This window comes from Schistocerca gregaria, chromosome 4, assembly GCF_023897955.1.
Source record: "Schistocerca gregaria isolate iqSchGreg1 chromosome 4, iqSchGreg1.2, whole genome shotgun sequence".
NCBI lineage: Eukaryota > Metazoa > Arthropoda > Insecta > Orthoptera > Acrididae > Schistocerca > Schistocerca gregaria.
The window spans coordinates 370226895-370248401 of record NC_064923.1 but is presented as its reverse complement, the minus strand read 5'-3'; the positions used below and the strand labels follow the sequence as shown (position 1 = coordinate 370248401).

Genomic DNA, 21507 nt, shown 5'->3' with positions numbered 1-21507 from the left:
GGGAGGAGGCAGTGGTTGAGAAGGGACTGAGACAGGGCAGTAGCCGGTCGCCGATGGTACTCAGTCTGTACACCGGGAAAGAAGTAAATGAAACCAAAGAAAATCTGTAGAAACAATGAATAGTTCAGAGAGGTGAAATAAAAACTTTGAGGTTTTCCGATAACATTGTAATACTGTCACGGACAGCAAAGAAATTGGGAGAGCAGTTGAACAGAATGGAGAGTGTCTGGAAAGGAGGATATAATATGACCATCAACAAAAGCAAAATAAGGTTAAGTAAACGTTGTCGAATTAAATCAGGTGACGCTGAGGTAATTAAATTACTAAACGAGGCACTTCAAGTATAAATGAGTTATGTTAGTGCAGTAAAATAACATATGGCCGAAGTAGATAGGATATGTTCGACGATATTCTACATCCCGTTTTGTTGTCTTCATGGTAAGCCATCCTGGGCTTACACTTGACCAAGATTATGCCCGCCCACATTCGGCGAGAGTTTCTACTTCATGTCTTTGTGCTTGCAAAACTCTACTTGGACAGTAAGATCGCCGGATCTCGGCCCAGCTGAGAACGTTTGGAGCATAATGACTGGACCATTCAACCAGTTCGGGATTTTAATGATCTAACGCGCCAATTGGACAGAATTTGGCATGATGTCACTGTGCAAGACATCTAACAATACTGTCAATCCAATGCCAAGCCGAATAACTGCTTGTAAAAGGGTCAGAGGTGAAGCAACGTGTCATTGTCTTGCCTAATGTGTGAAGCCCCTTCTATTGAATAAATCATGTAATTTTTCTAAAATTTGGATCATTTGTTTGTCTGTACATGTACATAACATCTGCCGATTTCCGACCCATTCGGATAATTTCTTCGTGGCGCGTCTTTTTTTTCCCTTCGTGGCGCGTCTTTTTTTTTCCTTACAGTGTACGGTGTTGTCAAAACTGTCTAGTTTATATTATTCGCCGCTAGATGTCGCTTGTCTTCTGTTTGCTTGGTCACCGTTACGCGTTGCAAAATGGTTACTCAGCAGCAGGAATAATTTTGTGTCTTTGAGTTTGCGAAGTGTAATTCCGTGATTATATTGCAAAGACGTTTCTGGTTGAGGTATCAAACTGATCCTTCGAATAGATTGAACATTCGCAGACGGTATCGACAGTTTGTAGACACAGGATTTTTATGTAAAGGATAGAGTTCTGGCTGTCCCAGTATTTCCGACGAAAATGTCGCACGAATTCAAACAGTTTGTCAACGTAGTCCTACAAAAGCATTTCGTCGTGCCAGTTGGGTTGATACAGCTGCCGTGTTTTGAGACATCGGTTGGTTAGGAAGCAGTACAAGTTACCGCTGTCACTAACTCCACGTCGTGGTGACAAACGCAAACGTGTGTCATGCGACATCCCATTCATCTGTCTACGGCCAGTTTTTCTCTGATGGAAATACGGTTAACGGTCAGCAGTACCTTGCAATATTACAAAACCGGTTGTTTCTGAGGCTGAAATAGAGCAACTTCATTTCTCAGCAAGTGAGGGTATCCCCTCACTGGAGTCGCCAAGTGCGTGAATATCTAAATAAAGTCTATCGAACCGTCTGATCGGTCGTCAAACATTAGGCAACTTAGCACTTCTCAGCTGGCCTCTACAGTCACGGGATTTGATGCCCTGTGACTTCTTCCTGTGGTGTTTCATTAAAGACAACGTTTGTGCGCCAACGTTATCACAGATCCTAGAAGAGTTGAAGGACCGGATCCGTAATGCCGTAACATCAGTGACGATGAACATTCTTATCCAAGTATGTGAGAAATTGGAGTATCTATATGATATTGTTCGTGTCGCTGGTGGAGGACATATTGAACGTATGTAATCTAAATTCGAGTGATCTGTAAATATATTTCCTATGTATTTATTAAAAGTACTCCTCTGATTTACATCTAAAGATACCATTGCAGCGTCCATAATTCCTCCCAGGACTATAAATTGCGCCCTCATAACTGTACAACAATGCTGCACACAACGTGATGAACAAAGAAAACAAAGTGTAGTGGTATGTTTTTCCTTCGATCTGAAACTGCTAAGCGTCCGGATGTCACTGCCATTTTATCTCGGCTCTTTGGAGTTTTATCGCAAATGCCAAAAGTTAAACGAACTGATTACTTCTTCAAGAGTCAAGTAACGTCTCGCAGCCCTCCCGAGTATCGACATCAGTGTTACCAAATTATGAAAATTTTTCATATGTCGTTAGAAAATGTCAAACAGCGGACCACGTGCGATGTATCATTTTGATCCGGTGATCTTTCGAATAAGCTGCGCTTTGGGCGTAATGTAGTAATTTGGCCCTTTCACGAGAACCTGATGTAGTTTCACAAGATACACACACGAACGCACTGCATTTGAGACAGTTGTCTTTTTCTTTCGGAATGTAACTTCTTTATGTAGAGTACGTGAACTTGGAATGACCGAGAGGTTGATTCCATTTTCGTAAGGAACCATTGTAAGTCCCTGACGATATATGGATAATACGTACTAAACGAGCAAATTCGTGTGGACTGTATTTGGAGACCTACTGGAAAGCCAAAATGACTGGCAATTTTAGAGAAGTTTCTCATCACATCTGTGAAGAAGTTGGAAAGCTGACAGACTCATATGCCTGTTATCAAACAACTTGAGCAGTAACAAGCAGTGCCCTGAGAACAACCATTCCAGAAAAAATGTTTGGGCGTCTCCGGCACGTAGGAATTGATCGATCTCTGACATGCCCATTTTCTTAATGTAGAAATATATCTCGCCCGTGGGAACAGCGTTATCGGCGGAGTTCCTACAACCTTGAACAGGTGTGTTCTTTCGTCTGGTCTCTTTAGATTAGGAATCAGTTTTTGATAAGAGAAAGAAGACTGTAATTCTGTGTAGTATGGGGTGCTATAGAAGAATGTCTACCGCTCGCCGCGAAACCACATTAAGCGTAAAATTATAAATCAATGTATAAAATTCTATCGGTGTTCAAGGCTCGTCATATTTGAACAAAAATGGAAACTTTCTAAAATTAACATAGTCTTCATCGTCATGAAATGACTTGAGTGTTGGAATCGATGTGCCTGTGGGCGTACTGGGTACAGGCGAGACGGTTGCTTTTCTGGCAGCACCGGCGAATCCTAATGCCAAGTACGCGTGATTTAATTGTATTACGTTAACTGGCCCGCCCGTCCGCACCCATGGCATGACAAGCAACGTGTGTTCCACACGATGACGGACCAATAGCGTCCGAAATTAGCCGTGCTAAGAAAGTTACTCTTACAAATGAAGTGGATTTCTTAGTCTTATCAATATGACCTTCAGTTGCGGCTGTTCACCGAATCATATTTTGTGCCTCTAATACATAGTGGCGTTCTGATTTCTGTAGTTAGTGGGGTTGGGATTTGCAACCACGTAGGAACTTAGTCCCCATCCTCTTCTCCAAGCCATAGCCCTATACATTAAAGGGTTACTTAGATAACACAGTTTAGGGTTAGACAAAAATACGTAAATATAATGCAAGTAAATAATAATAAAACCCCTGTTTCATTTCCCAACGCACTTTCGCACTTTCTTTTTCCTCTTTCTTTCTGGAAAGCCTTACACCGAAGCTGTGAAATAGATAGCACTATCATCTTATACTCTTTCTGAACCCAATTTCTTACACAATATGAAGGTAAGCGTACTCAGTTTTTCAAGTAAGAAACTGGGAAGATGGCAGTACGAAAAATGGAAATTAAGCATCATTGTTGTGGTTCTTATGTCAATCAGAGTGTGTACAGTGATTTGTGTTCAGCGTAGCACTAGCTTATCTACATTATGAAATAACTTTTCTCGAACAATGCGTAAACAAAACAGCACTGTAAACCAGAGCTAAACCGAACGAAACTCATCTCTTGTTTAGGGACAGACCTCATATTCAGGAGGATCCAGGCTCTGACCTTCAGCTCGCCATTTATACTTAGGTTTTCCTTGGTTTTCCTAAATTATCTCTGGTGAATGTCGGGATGGCTGCCATTATAAGGCCACGTCGTACTCTCTGTCAAAATAGACCGGTAATTATGTAAATCTCTGTATATATGACTAATATTTTTTTCATAGTGTTCTTTTAGAGGTGATTCGCGGACGAATTAGATATGGAACGGCAAAAGAGCGGAACGGGAACCTTAAGAGTAATTATTGCTCGTTCGGGGCGTTTGGTCTTTAGCGCCCATCTCCAGCTTCGACAAATATTGAAGCCAGTGTTTCTGTTATGTGTGCTGGTGGACATGCACATTTTTACTATTTCTCTTACTATAAAATCCTGTTAATCTTAGATTACTAAACCGTCGTAAAAGTTACGATTTCAGTCGGTATCTCTTCGCGGTTTGCTGCTAACCACGCAGTTGATCGCCCCACAAACCAAACCAAACCAACCAACCGTCTTCGCGGTTCCGTCTATCTGGACACATAGGCGACATGTGCTCTTGAGTGGCTTCATACCTAACATTGTTGTTACAATTTCCTGGCTCCAGCGGTCTACTAACACTGGTATTCTAGTCGTAAATATTACGGATATTTAGTAATCATGTGCCTGTTTCCTAGCAGTCAACATATTTGTTTTATTGCCTAATAGTCGGCATATTTATTTTATTACTTAGAATTTGTCTTAGTGTGCCATCTTAGGCAAAATATCAAGCAGACAGAGTTAGAAAAGTGTTAGTTTATATCACACTGGTCTTCTCCAGTGCTGATCTCGGCTTTTACTGCTGAAATTAGCACAATATGGGTGGTGCTGACACCAACAACCACCTCAAGGTAAAATTGCTCATTTTGTCCTTCGAGAAAATGAAGAATGACGACATTTTGAAACTACTACAATTTGTGCAGAACACTGAACTAGGTCTTTTTTGTAACAACAGTGTGTAAAGTGGAGGCCTCTGCTCATTTTGTGTGTAAAATACTCTTGGAGTTATAACAATTATGATAATAATAATAATTGTTACCTGGTGTGTAACATGTATTAAGACTTCTTTTCCAATTACATTTTGAGCAGCAAAATAGTCATTATAGGGATTGAAACAGGATATTTTGAACTTAATTTTGATATAACGTACCATTGTAGATCTAATAAATGTAATTAACTAATTTATAACGTATAAATTATGACTTCCATTGAATAACATTTGGAGTAGTAAAATTTACGATTGTTTAGTAGCAATGTAGCATGTTACCGATTTAGTGTTCTAGGATTTAAGACGAACCGTGAGACAGGATCTTAGTTTCTTCAAACCCGCTCTTCTGCCCTTTCGAATACTATGTGCCGCTGTCCTTGACGTTTCAAAGTTTCTCAACTCGACGTGCCGTTTGTGCCCAGAGAAAAGTTCAGTAAAGCGGTAGTACACCGTGCAGACAGTGTGTCCTAGACAACTGCATTACCACCCGCCGCCGATGCCCACGTGTTTGTGTCTGCTCTTGGTTTACACTCATTCACTTGACAAGTTGTCTATGCAGATGCTCTCAAACCAAGGTCTTCTTTCACTGGAGGCGGCAATTCCTCAATATTCGGCAGTGGGCGGAACACAGACCTAACGCCGAATTTGCCTAATTCATGTCCCGTCTTGCTTAAGGTGGGATTTGCTGTAGCTCTGTTTCTCTCTGTTGCAGGAAAGGATTTTCGCCTTCTTTTACCACGAAAGTAGATCAGTTTGTCATCGTTGATATCCACTTTTATTGTAGTGAAACATTTAAAGACTGCATTCAGCAAGAACGGGTACAAACGACACCAAATTAGGGCGGTATTCGCAGGTAAATTATGGCGAAAATCCGTTCGCCCAAAAGAAAGTGGTAGATCCAGAGCGCACCTTTCATTTTGTGGCGTTACTTCAGTCGCGTGCTATCACCAAGCATCTGCGCTCTCATCGATTACGTGATCTTGTTATCTCACACAGGCCCTTAGCCAACACTGTCTGCCATGGGACGCCGTCCCACAATATAACCTGGAGGCCATGCAATCTGTCAGCCTCGGTAATATCCCGGTTAATATAATCTCGATGGGAGAAAGCACTTTGTCAGCTCCTTGTGTTGTGTTCTGTCAGGAACTAATTCTTACAATGAAGGGCAGCACAACTGACCCAATATTCCGCCCTGTATACTGTCATATATCCGTTATAGGAGTCATATTGGAATTTCGAACATAATGACGTTCTTAGTGTGGACCCTCACTACCAGTCTGAATTGCGGAAAGTTCAAGCATGAGGAACATGACTCCTCGACAACGAGAAAGCAGTAGATTATCCCGAAACGAAAAATAATAATAAAAAAATCCACAGACAAAGAAATAACTCCGTATGTCTGTCCCCTACATTGCAATAGGCGTCTACTATTCTTTTTATATACACTCCTGGAAATTGAAATAAGAACACCGTGAATTCATTGTCCCAGGAAGGCGAAACTTTATTGACACATTCCTGGGGTCAGATACATCACATGATCACACTGACAGAACCACAGGCACATAGACACAGGCAACAGAGCATGCACAATGTCGCCACTAGTACAGTGTATATCCACCTTTCGCAGCAATGCAGGCTGCTATTCTCCCATGGAGACGATCGTAGAGATGCTGGATGTAGTCCTGTGGAACGGCTTGCCATGTTATTTCCACCTGGCGCCTCAGTTGGACCAGCGTTCGTGCTGGACGTGCAGACTGCATGAGACGACGCTTCATCCAGTCCCAAACATGCTCAATGGGGGACAGATCCGGAGATCTTGCTGGCCAGGGTAGTTGACTTACACCTTCTAGAGCACGTTGGGTGGCACGGGATACATGCGGACGTGCATTGTCCTGTTGGAACAGCAAGTTCCCTTGCCGGTCTAGGAATGGTAGAACGATGGGTTCGATGACGGTTTGGATGTACCGTGTACTATTCAGTGTCCCCTCGACGATCACCAGAGGTGTACGGCCAGTGTAGGAGATCGCTCCCCACACCATGATGCCGGGTGTTGGCCCTGTGTGCCTCGGTCGTATGCAGTCCTGATTGTGGCGCTCACCTGCACGGCGCCAAACACGCATACGACCATCATTGGCACCAAGGCAGAAGCGACTCTCATCGCTGAAGACGACACGTCTCCATTCGTCCCTCCATTCACGCCTGTCGCGACACCACTGGAGGCGGGCTGCACGATGTTGGGGCGTGAGCGGAAGACGGCCTAACGGTGTGCGGGACCGTAGCCCAGCTTCATGGAGACGGTTGCGAATGGTCCTCGCCGATACCCCAGGAGCAACAGTGTCCCTAATTTGCTGGGAAGTGGCGGTGCGGTCCCTTTAGATATATGGAATGAGTAAAAGTACAGATTAACAAACACAAAATAAATGTAAGAATTTCAGGATCCTTAATGAGGGTTCCGCAATATGTGCGGTTTCCTACTTCACTTAACATTTTTTCTGCTCTCTTCCGTTCAATAAACACTGCATTTACTTTATGTGCCACGTCTCAGAATTCCCTAAGGCAATATGGTGTAGAAATGCTCAAACTAAGCCTTTAGGTCAACACAATGATGCTTTTATGTCCGAAACTTGTTAAACTGAGCTTCTTAACTGATTTTCCTGTCCGTAATCAATTTCACTTGGTCATCTCTCTTACTCTCTCACTATTTACCCTTCCGTCTCTACCTCTCTTCTCTTTATTTTATTTTCTTCAGACTCTAATGACCGTGCGACAGTCCTGTAACGAGTTACTTGCACTATCAAAACGCTTGGTTCTACCTTCACTGAGGCTTTGTGGCAGGTGAGTCTCCCGTTATCGGCTGCAATCCCATAGCCGCAGATATGCCAGCTGTTTGGGAATTCCTTTGCTATATCTGTTTACGTGCTTCCACGACACGTGTCAAACCAGGAAAACCGTGTTTCATCTCACGTCGCATAAAATTCCAAGATGTTGCTGACTTCTGGAAATATTGTCCACTGTGTGTGGACATCTCTTTCTGAACAACTTGAGATATTCTTAACAGAAGTTTACTGCAATTTGTTTGCCTGATTAGGAGCAAAAAATATCTTGTTTTCTCAACAATATTTTAGCTGAATGAGATTTTCACACTGCAGCGGAGTGTGCGCTCATACGAAACTTCCTGGCAGACTAAAACTGTGTGCCGGACCGAGACTCGAACTCGGGGCCTTTGCCTTTCGCAGGCAAGCGCTCTGCCAACTGAGCTACCCAAGAACGACTCATTTTTTATCGTGTCCTTCGTTTGCTCATTGAAGAGGAGACTATGATTAAATACATTATGGTTTCCTTTCCGCTTGTTCTTATCACACAGTATGCAGTGTGTATTGAGGCCAGAAAAATGAGGTCTCATATCTAACGCAGTCTATAAACATATCTAACGCAGTCTATAAATGCAGCTGACTATAAGTACTGGTATTTAATCAGGAATACGTGCGTCCTGCTTGAGGTCTGACATCGCGACAACGACGTACCACCACGAGGATTGTGATAACCATTACCACCGATGGAACAATACTTCAGGACTTTTACCCCTGCTCACAATTTGTGACATTTCATTGCAGTTTTTCCACCTCGGAGCTCCTCAAATCGAGCTCTAATTATCTATCAGTATGGGATTTCCCACCTCATTGGGTAACTGCTATGACACAGTTGTACCTATGGTGTTCGATTCTTGCCGGTCGCGGTGGTCTCGCGGTTCTAGGCGCGCAGTCCGGAACCGTGCGACTGCTACGGTCGCAGGTTCGAACCCTGCCTCGGGCATGGATGTGTGTGATGTCCTTAGGTTAGTTAGGTTTAAGTAGTTCTAAGTTCTAGGGGACTAATGACCACAGCAGTTGAGTCCCATAGTGCTCAGAGCCATTTGAACCATTTTTTTGTTCGATTCTTCGTTGGTCGTAGTACTTTCTTTGGTAGTGTATGTGACCTTCCCGTCAGTCAAACTTTTATACATTTCAAAAATACCAATTTTTAGCACCTTATTTAGAATAGTAGGTCCACCCAAAAATCGACTGAGTGACCTAGTTCGTAGAAGAGGTTACGGCAAGAACATTCTATTTCCTATAGGATCATGCGCAGTATAGAATTCTGCAGTCTTTAAGTCTTCGGATTGATGACTGCCTCGTTTAATACTGTATCAGAGGATAGCTTATTATAATATACTCATTTTTTTCCACATGGGGCACTAATTCGGTTGACAATTGACTCAGAGAGAGATAGAGGAAGACGGAGTGGGGGTGGGGTGAACGCAAGCGGTACTCGGCCTCTTGGACCACCGCGGTATTATGTAATGCCCTGTGTTCCTCAGTCGTCCTCTGTAGAGCTCCAAGTATTTTACTGTCTTAATAATTGAGCTGCTGTAGTAATACTAGTACTTCTCGTTCCTTTATATTCATTACAGATTATCCGTTGAAGGAGGGGCAATGATGCGGTGAGTAAAGGATTGAATCGATAAAAGTGATTATTAAGGTAAAGAACTTCGCAGTCACTGTCACTTTCGTAAGGAAATCATCGTTCAGGCGAATAAACACGAGCTTCCGCATTAATGTTTGCCACTATATTCAGATTCATACTTCACACTGAAACTATGAGCATTTATGGAATCCCGCTTAGGATTCTCGATTTCATTGTTTTAGTAATAAGTCAGTCAGAGTTCCGAACTCAGTAATGCTGACACGCAGATATAAGCAACGATTTCTCACACAAGCATCTCAAACAACCAGTCCCGCTACTCATTGTCGATGAGCGAAGAGTAATTGTGCTTAGTCTTTCTTCAGTTAGACAATGTTCGGCACACTATGACACTGTAATAATCTGTAGAGGAACAGTTAAGCTGAATTACCGAACCGAAGCAACAAGTAGGAGACAAATGGCATAGAACCTTATACCAAATATAACGTGCGAGGATAGAGATTCTTCACAATGTGGAGCATTTAACTTTCAAACTGGCATCCAGGGATGTTTTGTGTCTCATTTGTTAGACACTGCGCCCCAGTGTCGTCACCGAGAGAATCGTCTGACTGAAAAGAAGAAAGCCGGCCGGGGTGGCCGAGCGGTTCTAGGCGCTGCAGTCTGGAACCGCGCGACCGTTAGGTGTGTGCTGTCCTTAGGTTAGTTAGGTTTAAGTGGTTCTAAGTGATGACTTCAGCAGTTACGTCCCATAGTGCTCAGAGCCATTTTTTTTTTGAAAAGACGAAATGTAGATGGCAACCTATTGTCGACGCCTAGATCATTAGAAAGAAAGAAAAATCTCAAGTTAATTGGTTTGTCTACGAAAAAACATCCTGGCATTCGCCTTAATCTACACAGGCAAAGCACGGAAAAGCTAAAGCTAGGTGGACTGAGATTTGAACTTCGCCTCGCTTAAATGCGAGTCGAGTGCCTTTACTACAGGGCCAATTCCCACGATGCGATTGTAGAAAGATTTCACATAATTTCCGTTTTCTCCACGTAAAATTTCTTACATAATTTCAAGAGCTACTTTTTAGTGAGTAATCTGTGAACGCCTTACACCATCCTACACTTTACTTCTATGAGTACGGTAAAGATTTCATTGGGCTAACCAAGTTGACACAGTGCCATATAAACCTTCTTTATGCCATGATATACAGGGAGAATCAGAAGGAAAGGCACATCCTTTGAGGGGTGATAGTATTACTAACTCTGAACGAAAAACTTCATATGGTCCAGTTCTGAGTGGTTTCCGAGATAGAACACATTGAATGTACATTGATATTTATATTCTGTATTATTCAAATATAGTCATTGTTTACAAAATGCTGGAGTAGTGAAGAGTAAGTCGAAAAAAAAAATCTGATGCGGGACGCTTCTGGTCTATCAAATCGGAAAACTACTGCAAATTGGCCTACAAAAGCTACCTAAGCTATAGAGAACGCGCGTCGCGCGAGATTTTCAGTATTCTCGCTCTCTCTTCACGCACTCTTTGTCCTGCAGAAAAAAAATGAATATACTTTTTTTGTAAGAAATTTAATGTAGTATAATTTTATACTGCGGCACGTTTTCGCTGGAATGTGAGGTTTTCGAGTTATTCAAGAAAAACGTACAGATGTTATACCAAATGTGTTCCATCTCGGAAACCATTCCGGTTAGGGCATACGTCAATATGAAGTTTTTTGTTCTGAATCACTGTCAGCTCTCAGAGCGTGTACTTTTCCTCCTGACTCACCATGTATTATGAGTGGAATGTAAATAAACAAAATAAACAACAATTTCTCTCCACTAAAAAGTGTGGTCTTCGTGGATTTACAGGGTTGTATTTCTGTATAAATGTAGTCTCAATAGAATAAAATGTAGTTTGGAAGAAAAGTTATGTTTACATCTACGTTCACCCGAAAAGGCATATTCTTGTCACTGTAGCTAATCATTGCCTGACAGTGTGAAGACGAGTGTCATTTTTCGTGTGAAATTCAGAAATGATTCTGCAATAAATGTATTTTGATGTTACCAACGAAACAAAATAAAGAACTAGCAAAAGCCTTCTATGTACGTTATCCCGTCCTTAGGTACAACAGCATTCAGTAGTGGCAGGAATATCTGAAAGTAAACGGTATTTATTGAGCTTCAATTTAATGTTCATCAGAGGTGGGACACTCGTTTGGATAGAATAAGGATAGCAGAAGTAAGTTGCCAGTGTTACTTTCAAAGGGACAATTCCGATTTTCCCCTTAAAAGATATATGGAAACCACGAAAAACCTAAATCAGGATTGCCAGGCGGGGATTTGAACCGCGATCGGTAAAACCCGACACTACTCGTAGGATTTCCAACAACAATGAAACGTGTCCGGCTGTTTATCTAATGACGAGGTCATTCACCTACAAGACGACCGCTAAAACTGACTACAGACGCGAAACGTGTGTGTTATGGTGTAGCTGAAGAAGCTTGTCGTCGCATTTTACTCACCGAGAACTTCCGCAGTTATCCTTCAAAGAAGATTGAAGATCTGCCTGGCAACACAAATGCATACAGCCTTCTTCGCTTCGAAGCTGCGGAAACACTGAGAAACACGGCAAGGGGCCTCTCATTCACAAATGACCAACAATCAAATCCAAGCAGCATAGCACCTGCATTTGATATCTGTGCCAGATAAGCACATCCGCTGTCCGCAGTGCGTCATGATTGGTCTCCAACTCCTCGTGTAACTTAAGTTCTTATCTTTACCGCGAAAAGTACTTGCGTCGCAAACATCTGTATACCGCAAAAATGTACGTAAAATATTCGTCACAGTAGAGTCAGTATTCGGCAACAATTCCAGATGTAGAACGCAACGAGGATAGGTTTCTTTTATCATAACAAGTACGAAATTCTAATAAACAAAGATACTTATTTTAATATCCTCCGAGGGAAGAGTATTTTAACAGATGGTCAAAGAGAAAACGATTTGTTGTGACGCACGCTGGTACCACACGTCTTAAAGACTCACACCCTTTTGGAAAGACATTTGATTGCTCTTGATTGATCGTGTTGAAGTTACGTTTTTGTTATATGAAAGAGGTTCAAGGCCTAATGAAATTATAATGACGCCATAAATAAGTAAGTAAGTGAACAAAGTTACAGAGGACATAGATTTGAGGCGAACCGTTGTACAATCATATGTAAATCATATTTGTAATCTCTTATGACATTTTCTTCTATGATACAACGAATTTCTGGCCAGCAAAATTCTTATAATTTATATTAATTTTACGACGTTGTATCAATTAGCTCGGTAAAATACGATATTAGCATAAATTTTATTGGTAATAGTGAGCCTCTTAACCGTTTTATTCAATCATAAAATTGTTTTTTGTTAGCATTCTTAAATGGCTGTGTAAGACGTTTCGTAGAAATGGACAAAGACAAGTATCGTGAACAATGATCGGACAATTTCATACTGGAAAGTGGACAGCGGCATAGATAGAAGTGAGTTGTGGTGAGTCCTTGAGCATAAATTGATAAACGAACTTAATGTTGGTCGCATGAGTTCTGTGTATTTGACACATTTCGATCTACAAATGCAAACAGAAATCATACCTACTAAAATATGCCAATTGTTCTTTCCATTTTATTTACTGTTACTTGTTTATAGTACCTATAATTTGCGTACCATCTGATTCTGAATTCTGATTTTAATCAAAATGCGGGAAACATCATATCCATGAACTTTATGAAGCCACTGCGCTTATTATTATTAGCAGGCAATGTTTCTCCATTTGCAAGTTTCACTGTGTGCAGTGTAATCTGAAGTCAGTAAGGTAATTTACTAGAGTTAGTCACAATGATTTAATTCTAAATGTGCAATAGAATCTAATTACGTGACTTCATAACGACTGACCGTGGAATGAATTTCATTACGCATTTTAAAAGACATTTCTCAAGCAGGACAGCTGTTATCAGTAATCACAGGAGGTGGTAGGTAGAGGTGGATGCACATGGGGGGGGGGGGGTAAAGACTAATGTACTATATCTATGAAAGATCACATTTATAATCAGCAGGATGATCTCTCCTCGGTTTGATCAATCTTTTAACAAAGAAAAGTCATCTTAATAATTTGGTTCTTTATGGGAATGGGGAGGGAGGTAGGAGAATTCTTAACGAAGTGTCTTGACGTAATTCTCTCAGCAAAGGATCGCGTCATTAGGGTGATGGAATACAGACGCTCTTGTGAAACTACAGACTAACACACGTTCCAGTTGGGTAAGAAGGTCATTAGAAGATAAATTCACTACATCAAAGAAAATCGTAATAATTCCTACAAAATGCAAGCTTTTATGTGAAGCCTGGCTTTTGACCATTAATTCCGCTCAAGTAATCCAGCAGAGCACAATGAAATGTCCTAGCGTGGGTAGATAATGAAATCAAGTCGTCCTACCAAAAATTAAGTTACGAATTTTCCTTGAAAATTAATTACTGTAGAGACTACCTACATTATGAAACGAAACGACTAACCAGAATCCCAGCCTAAAGTTGGCCATGAGGCCCCATTTGGGGGGGTTCGGCCGCCGGATTGCAAGTCCTAGAAGCGACACCCGAGCGCCGGGCACTTGGTCCAATCGGATGGAGGCTAAAAATTCCAGTGCTAGTTGCTGAAGCCTCTCACCAGTTTACCGTACAAAATTTTAATAAGAGTTCGGCGGCAATTTCCACAGCTTATGCGTTGGTCTGCCAGGCCTGTAACAAGACGCAAAGAGTGGGATAACCTGTAGTCTCTAGCGCAGTCACGCCAAATGGCAGCTTCGAAAATTAAATTCAACGGACGTTCCCACGCCTCTACAATGAGAACCAAGAAAGCTATTTTGATACTGATCACATGTGCACTTCAAATAATTCACACATTCATACAACAAAGAGCTTACACGTTTAGGATTAAGGAGAATGGGTAACATAGGTTGCTGTTACGAAATTTAAAAAGGAAATAAGGTCAACAAGATATTTCTGACGTAATTATTGATGGTGTGATGGTGATTTCAATACATTAAAGGACTGACTATATAGTATTGACTGCTACTTACCGAAGAGCAATCTGTTGAACTAAATGCAGTGCCGTTTCTGCCATTAGGCAAAACTGGGCGGTCGTCTAGTGCGGCGAAATTTTAGTGGCGGCAGAGGGCGGGAAAAATTAATTTCAAATCAAACTGCGAACAAATCGAGCAAATGAGAAAAAAATGAAAAAGAGGAACAATTAAAACACCGAATTGTTTTCAAAAGCATACGGAACCGTTACGTAATAAGTCTTTACTTACTTTGACGAAAGTCAATACATTGCCACTACCTACCTCAAAACTAAAGCTGCCGCTGCTCGTAATAGAAAATACAAACAAGGCGTCATTTGTTTACTCGTCTCAAGAAAGTGGACGCCGAAAGATATGAGATTTATTCCTCATTCTAAAAATATTTCTTTAAACAGGAACGAAATAACACCACGATTACCCAGATGACCTAGTCTGATGCTTCGGCATGTCTCCCATGAGTATAGCATAAATTCAAGGAAAAATTGATTAACACCAGAAAATAGTTCCACAACCTTATTATTCCATTCTCTCGCAATTACATTAAATAAGTAACTGATGCCAAATTTGGTTGCGCTGGTGTCTTGAGATTTTCTATAATTTTGGGAAATTTCAAAAACTGAGGAAAAATAGGAAATCGAGGACATTTGTTGTCCTCAACCAGTTTTAATGAAATTGAGGACACGCCATCTAAACTGAGCACCTTCGTTTAGTGATTAAAAGTACACACATCAAAAAAAGTTTTGCATCACCCAGGTTCCCAGAACTCCTGAAGATAGACGTTGACTACGGATATTGGATCACAGACACAGTCCCTTTGACTGTTCAAAGATGTCACTAAACCAGCCCAAAGATGTAAACAACCATGCATGAGCAGCGCCTGTTAGACGGAGGGGCTCCGACAGCCGATCAGTTCCAGTCATTCCACCGGGAAGGAGGTATACGCTCGTGTTGTCTGTAGTTCAACCGTGCCTAGAGGGTCAATACCGCGGTTCGATCGCGTCCGCATTGTTACTTTGTGCCAGGAAGGGCTCTCAACAAGAGAAGTGGCCAGGCGTCTCTGAGTGAACCAAAGGGATGTTGTTCGGACATGGAGGAGATACAGAGAGATAGAAACTGTCGATGACATGCCTCGCTCAGGCCGCACAAGGACTACTACTGCAGTCGGTGACCGCTACCTACCGATTATGGCTCGGAGAAGCCCTGACAGCAACGCCACCATGTTGAATTATACCTTACGTGCAGCCACAGGATGTTGTGTTACGACTCAAACTGTGCGCAATAGACTGCATGATGCCCAAATTTACTTCCCACGTCCATGGCGGAGTCAATATTTACAACCACAACACCATGCAATGCGATACAGATGGGCGCAACAACATGCCGAATGGACCGCTCAGGATTAGCATCACGTACTCGTCATCGATGAGTGTCGCATGTGCCTTCAACCAGACAGTCGTCTGAGACGTGTTTGGAGGCAACCCGGTCAGGCTGAACGTCTTAGAAACACTGTCCAGCAAGTGCAGCAAGGTGGACGTTCCCTGCTGTTTTGGGGTGGCATTATATGGGCCGACGTACGCCGCTGGTGGTCATGGAAGGCGCCGTAGCGGCTGTACGATACGTGAATATCATCCTCCGACCGACAGCGCAACCATATCGGCAGCATATTAGCGAGGCATTCGTCTCCAGGGACGACAATTCGTACGTCTTGTGAATCACTTCCTTCAGCATAACGACGTCGCTCGACTAGAGTGGCCAGCACCTTCTCCAGACATGAACTTATCGAACATGCCTGGGATAGATCGAAAAGGGCTGTTTATGGACGACGTGACACACCAACCACTCTGAGGGATCGCCACATCGCCGTTGAGGAGTGAGATTGTCTGGACCAACACTGCCTTGTGGATAGTATGCCACGGCGAATACAGGCATGTATCAATGCAATAGGACGTGCTACTGGGTATTAGAGGTACCGATGTGTACAGCAGTCTGGACTACAACCTCAGAAGGTCTCGCTGTGTGGTGGTACAACATGTAATGTGCGGCTTTCATGAGCAATAAAAAGGCGGAAATGATGTTCATGTTGATCTCTATTCCAATTTTTTGTACAGGTTCCGGAATTCTCGAAACCGAGGTGATGCAAAACTTTTTTTGATGTATCTATAATAGGGGATTTGCGTTGTTGTACCGTTAGTTGGTGGAGGGGATTTGCATTGTTGTGTCACTAGTTGGTGGTAGTAATAGGTGAGGAGGGGGGGGGGGGGGATATCGTTAAGACCGACTGTTAGTGAAAATGAGGAGACGTTATTTTGCAATTCTCGCCTATGGTGGCAAAATATCTAGGAACAACCTTGACTAAATGTAGCCTAATTAATCGTTGCAAATAACAGGCACATGAAATGTGGGTGAAACAGACGCCAAGCAGGTTCAGCGTGTTAGTACACTTTGCGGCAGCCTTCTTAGGTGAAATTTAGACCACCAAATCGGGAGCTAGGGAATCGTCATACACAGCAGGCTGGAGGAGAGGGGGGGGGGGGAGAGGGGAGAGAGGGAGAGGAAGGGAGAGTTTAGTACAGGCCGCATCAATAGCACTCTGTAAATCCATAGTACTCAGTAAATTAACATCTGCCGTGTGTCCTCGGTGTGGTGCTAAATGACTAGCACACCAGGGAGCTTAGTTTCTGGTGGCTGAGTTTGCATATACAAACTTGAGGGTCTCGAGCTGGGTGCTTATTAGCGTCGCATGTCGTCATATACCGTAAATCCTAGGAGTGCTGCAGTGACCAACCATGCGACCCAGTGGTGCAGAGTTATGTATCTGAAGTGAGTTTATGCTACGCGAGACTTGCCTTGCAAAAGGGTTGCGCAGTTTGTTTCATGAGACAGCCTTTCATTTTCACAGAGTGGAACGTTGCACAAAACAGGCTCGGAAAGAGTGAGCCTCCAGTTTAGACGAGAGAACAATGTGTGTGGTCCTTCCAGCTGCTGTAACCGTGTCCGCTCTCAGCACCATGGCGTATTTGATACAGAAATCGAAGCGAGGTAGTGCAGTAAGGAATTATTCCATAAGCGCCAATATGGCAGCCTGCTTATGGAGAAAATTTTGAATAATACTACCGATCGGTCCGAAAATCTAGAAGATAGGTTTATATACATTCACGCAACCTATAAAAAGGTTTGTTTTATTAACACAATTGTAATAGAGAATAATAAATAAGCATTCTGTAAAAAGTTACAAAATAATAAATGTGTGCACATGTACAATACAGAATTTTCCTACACGGTTCACTGATCCTGTTTTTATTCTCCATCGTCCTGTCGATTCTGTATGTCCTCAACGAAGTTTTCATTCTTGATTTGGAAGTTGAGACTGGTTGCTGGTTTGTCATTTCTTCCATACATCCTACTTTTTCTCACAACTGTGATGGACTTTTTCTTTGAGATCCTGCAAAGGCTAACCGCTGTTGTGAAGTTCGAAGAGGCGAATGCTTTCCTCCTGGTTCAGAGAACGACAGATACAGTACATGAAAAGAGACAGGCGAGAGACGTCATTTTGCACCCAGAATCCTACCAAAAAGCCCACAGGGGTCTGGTTCATCGCGAAACAGCCTCAAACAATACGTTTCACAGTGATGATCATGTTTACACTACGCAATGTTTACCTCGTGAAACTGTTGTGCTTAGTGTAAATGCAGCTTTAGGAAATGTATCACATTTCGCGAATTGTGAAAATGTTTAAAAAATCTGGCGGTTGTTGTAGACGTTTTCCTTGAATACTTTCCGGAAGTGGATCAGTTCCTTCGGTAGGTCTTTAGCGTCTGAGAAGGTTATATCCCGAAGCACCAACGTCGTCAGAACAAAACGTTTCTGCAACGGATAGTGACATCTGTTAGCGTGCAGACATCCGTCCGTGTGGGTGGGTTTCGGGTAAACACGTGGATGAGACACCCACACGGACCGATACTTGCGCGCTAACAGCCATCCGTTGCAGAAACCTGCCGAAGGAACAGAGCCACTTGCGGAAAGTATTCAAAGAAAACGCCTACAACAGCCGACAGATTTCGCAAGCCATCTTACCGAAAACACGGAAGCAGAAAGACCCCGAAGAGGACTCGAAGAAGCTGTGGCTCAATAACAGGAAATATTAGACAGCTTTTATAAAGGCATAAAATCGAATCGATGCGGTCTTGACGGCTCCCACAGCAAAAATTCGACAATTCATGAGGCCACTGAAAGACGATGTAGGCCTCACAACGCCAGGAGTATATAAAATACCGTGTGGACGTGTACAGTTTTATGTCGGACAGACTGTGCGTACTATTGAAGAGTGCTCTGTAGAGCACTAGAGATGCTTTCCCCTGCGGTACTCAGAAATGAGCGATAGCTGAGCATGCCCTAGAAAAAGGTCATCGTATTGCATTCGAAGAGACCAGCTATTACACCGAATAGTAATTCCTGGGATAATTAAAGAATCAATCGAGACAAAAATTTGGGGCAACATCCTCAATAAAGACAGCGGCCTACAGCTAAGCACGTCTTCGGACCAGACCATCGGAAGGTTGATGCGGGCGCAGCGGGTGCACAACATTACCTGGAGCGAGCACCAGTGATGTCACAGAAGGCAGCGCGGCTGTATAAGGCCAAAAGACGTCACCACCTAACAATGACCGAGGAGTACACGGCCGAAAGCTTATGGATTTTAAACCACCTCACGCGTCTGGAAGCTCGAGAGAATTTTATCAGTGCATGTCACCGTCAAATCTTGCATTTACTGTATAGCACTGTTTGAATGCCACATAAATTTGGACACAGAGATATGCGGACTGCAGGGTTTGCTGGTGATTTGCAGACACCATTTCAGCAGCAGTCCCTCGCTTTCCTCAAGCTCGAGGTGTCCACAAATACCCGTTTACAAACTACATCTCTCCTGACACTGCCAGTACATTAGAGGCCTACACAGGGTCAATATTTATTAACCATATTGCATTATCAGTCCTTCAATGTACTGAATCCACCCTCATACCATCGATAGTTATGTCAGCATTTTCATTTGGCGACGTGATTTCAAGAGGGCAAGATGTTGAGGAACAAGTAATCGACTGTTGCATTTTTACTAACTATGACTCCTTATCAATAAAAATATGATAAGGCGTTTCTAAACTTTATTTTCTTTGCTTAACTAAAAATAAGTATCCTCTCTTGTATTCTGTCATCTTTCAGAAGAAAACTACTGCCGTCACCCAGTTTTAAAACACCTTCATGGAGATCAGTTTCAGAATAGTTCTTGGGCTCCTGTTGGTTCCAATGCACTTAATTCTACTGATAACGCAAGGCTTTTTTCATATTCTCTGAGAGGCATTATTTCAACCTTCATTAACAAGATTCCCCCTTTCGTCCACGTATATCTCGCATTACTGATTAGTTTCCACTCGAGCCCTTTTCCTCGCTCTCTCTATTTGCTTCTTCACCTCAAGAGCTGTGACGTCAGGTAGTCCACACAGAACACTTAAGGCACTTCTCAGATATTCCAATGCTTCTTCCTCTTGCGATGATCGGACTTAATTTGCGACGCATGTAACCATTGAAATGAGCCCTTGTTGCTTGTAACAACTTCCATACTGATAGTCACACCAGAAACTTCGGAAGCAAAGTAAGCACAGGGACCTATGTACCTTCACACTCTGAGGGGCGGTGGGAGGGACTTATCCCTTACGACCTGGTAGTCCTTCCGTGAACCGATTATGTCCACAACTCTAAGGTGTCCGCAAGTCTCCGCGCCCGCATATGTCCTATCGTTCTAGCTGTGTCAAATTAAAAAGATCTGTGCCACTGAAACTGTCGTTAACAGTAAAATTTATTATTATAATCAAATAATCCTTAGTACACAGTATATATATAGATTCCATGCCTGTATGGAGTGCACTTTCCTTACACTTTTTGATCTTTTGATGTTAAACGTGTTAGTTCAGAAAACAAAGTAGTACAGTTTCTCACCGGAAAATATGGCAACAAACCCGCCTTTTTCATTGTTGTTTTTTGCATCAATGTTGAACCACTTTCAGTTATTTTATATGCTAATTTAGGCTTAACTCCGTGTACAATCTCTCTCTCTCTCTCTCTCTCTCTCTCTCTCTCTCTCTCTCTCTGTCTCTCTCTCTCTCTCTCTCTCTCTCCCTTCAAAACGAACACACACACACACACACACACACACACACACACACACACCGGCTCCAAGTTAATACCTTTCTGCACCATAGCTGTTGTTACAATTATTATTATTATTATTATTAGTTGTTACTGCAGCTGTGCTCCCATATCAGCAGTTTTGTTATGATGAGGGACGGTAAATGAGCTACTGTACGCAATAACATCAGCCGCCGTCACGTGTCTGCCTATTCGGGTAAGCATGAGTCGTGATGTGCGTCCCGCTGTCCCCTACCCAAGCTATCCCAACACGCAATGTGTCGGCACCTTCTGTGTCGCGGCAAGCTCTGAATACAGAGGGGCACGGGCAGGAGCGCAGACTTATGCATCGTGCTATTGAAGTAACTATGCATTATACAACGCGTACATCATGAAACAAATAGGTGCAAGTATGGATTGAACACAATGAAAATTGTACAAGGATTTTATTTATTAGTTTGAATCATATCACACAGCACACATCAACCGATAAAAACATTTTCATAAGTATGATAAAGACGAAAAGTCAAAGAGTAAATAGCTTTTTCAAAGATTAAATATTTTCCCTAGTTATATAATATTCTTCAAATCAATAAGAGCTTCGGTAAAGTTTGGAAGGTAGGAGACGAGATACTGGCAGAAGTAAAGCTGTGAGTACCGGGCGTGAGTCGTGCTTCGGTAGCTCAGATGGGAGAGCACTTGCCCGCGAAAGGCAAAGGTCCCGAGTTCGAGTCTCGGTCGGGCACAAAGTTTTAATCTGACAGGAAGTTTCAATAAGTATCTTTTACTACTATCTTTCTTAAGTAGCGTAAGTTCTTCCTCAGG

General features: G+C 42.5%; 2 protein-coding genes across 3 annotated transcripts in view; one reads left to right on the top strand and one right to left on the bottom strand.

The window, feature by feature from the left end:
- The window catches only part of LOC126365872 (uncharacterized), a 29197-nt gene extending 17179 nt beyond the window's left edge, over positions 1–12018 (bottom strand). Inside the window, exon 1 of the mRNA XM_050008561.1 lies at positions 11914–12018. The gene's annotated coding sequence lies outside the window, so the exon portion shown is untranslated. The remainder of the gene's footprint in view (positions 1–11913) is intronic.
- The window catches only part of LOC126365869 (beclin 1-associated autophagy-related key regulator), a 414889-nt gene that overhangs the window by 154301 nt on the left and 239081 nt on the right, over positions 1–21507 (top strand). The window lies entirely within an intron of this gene.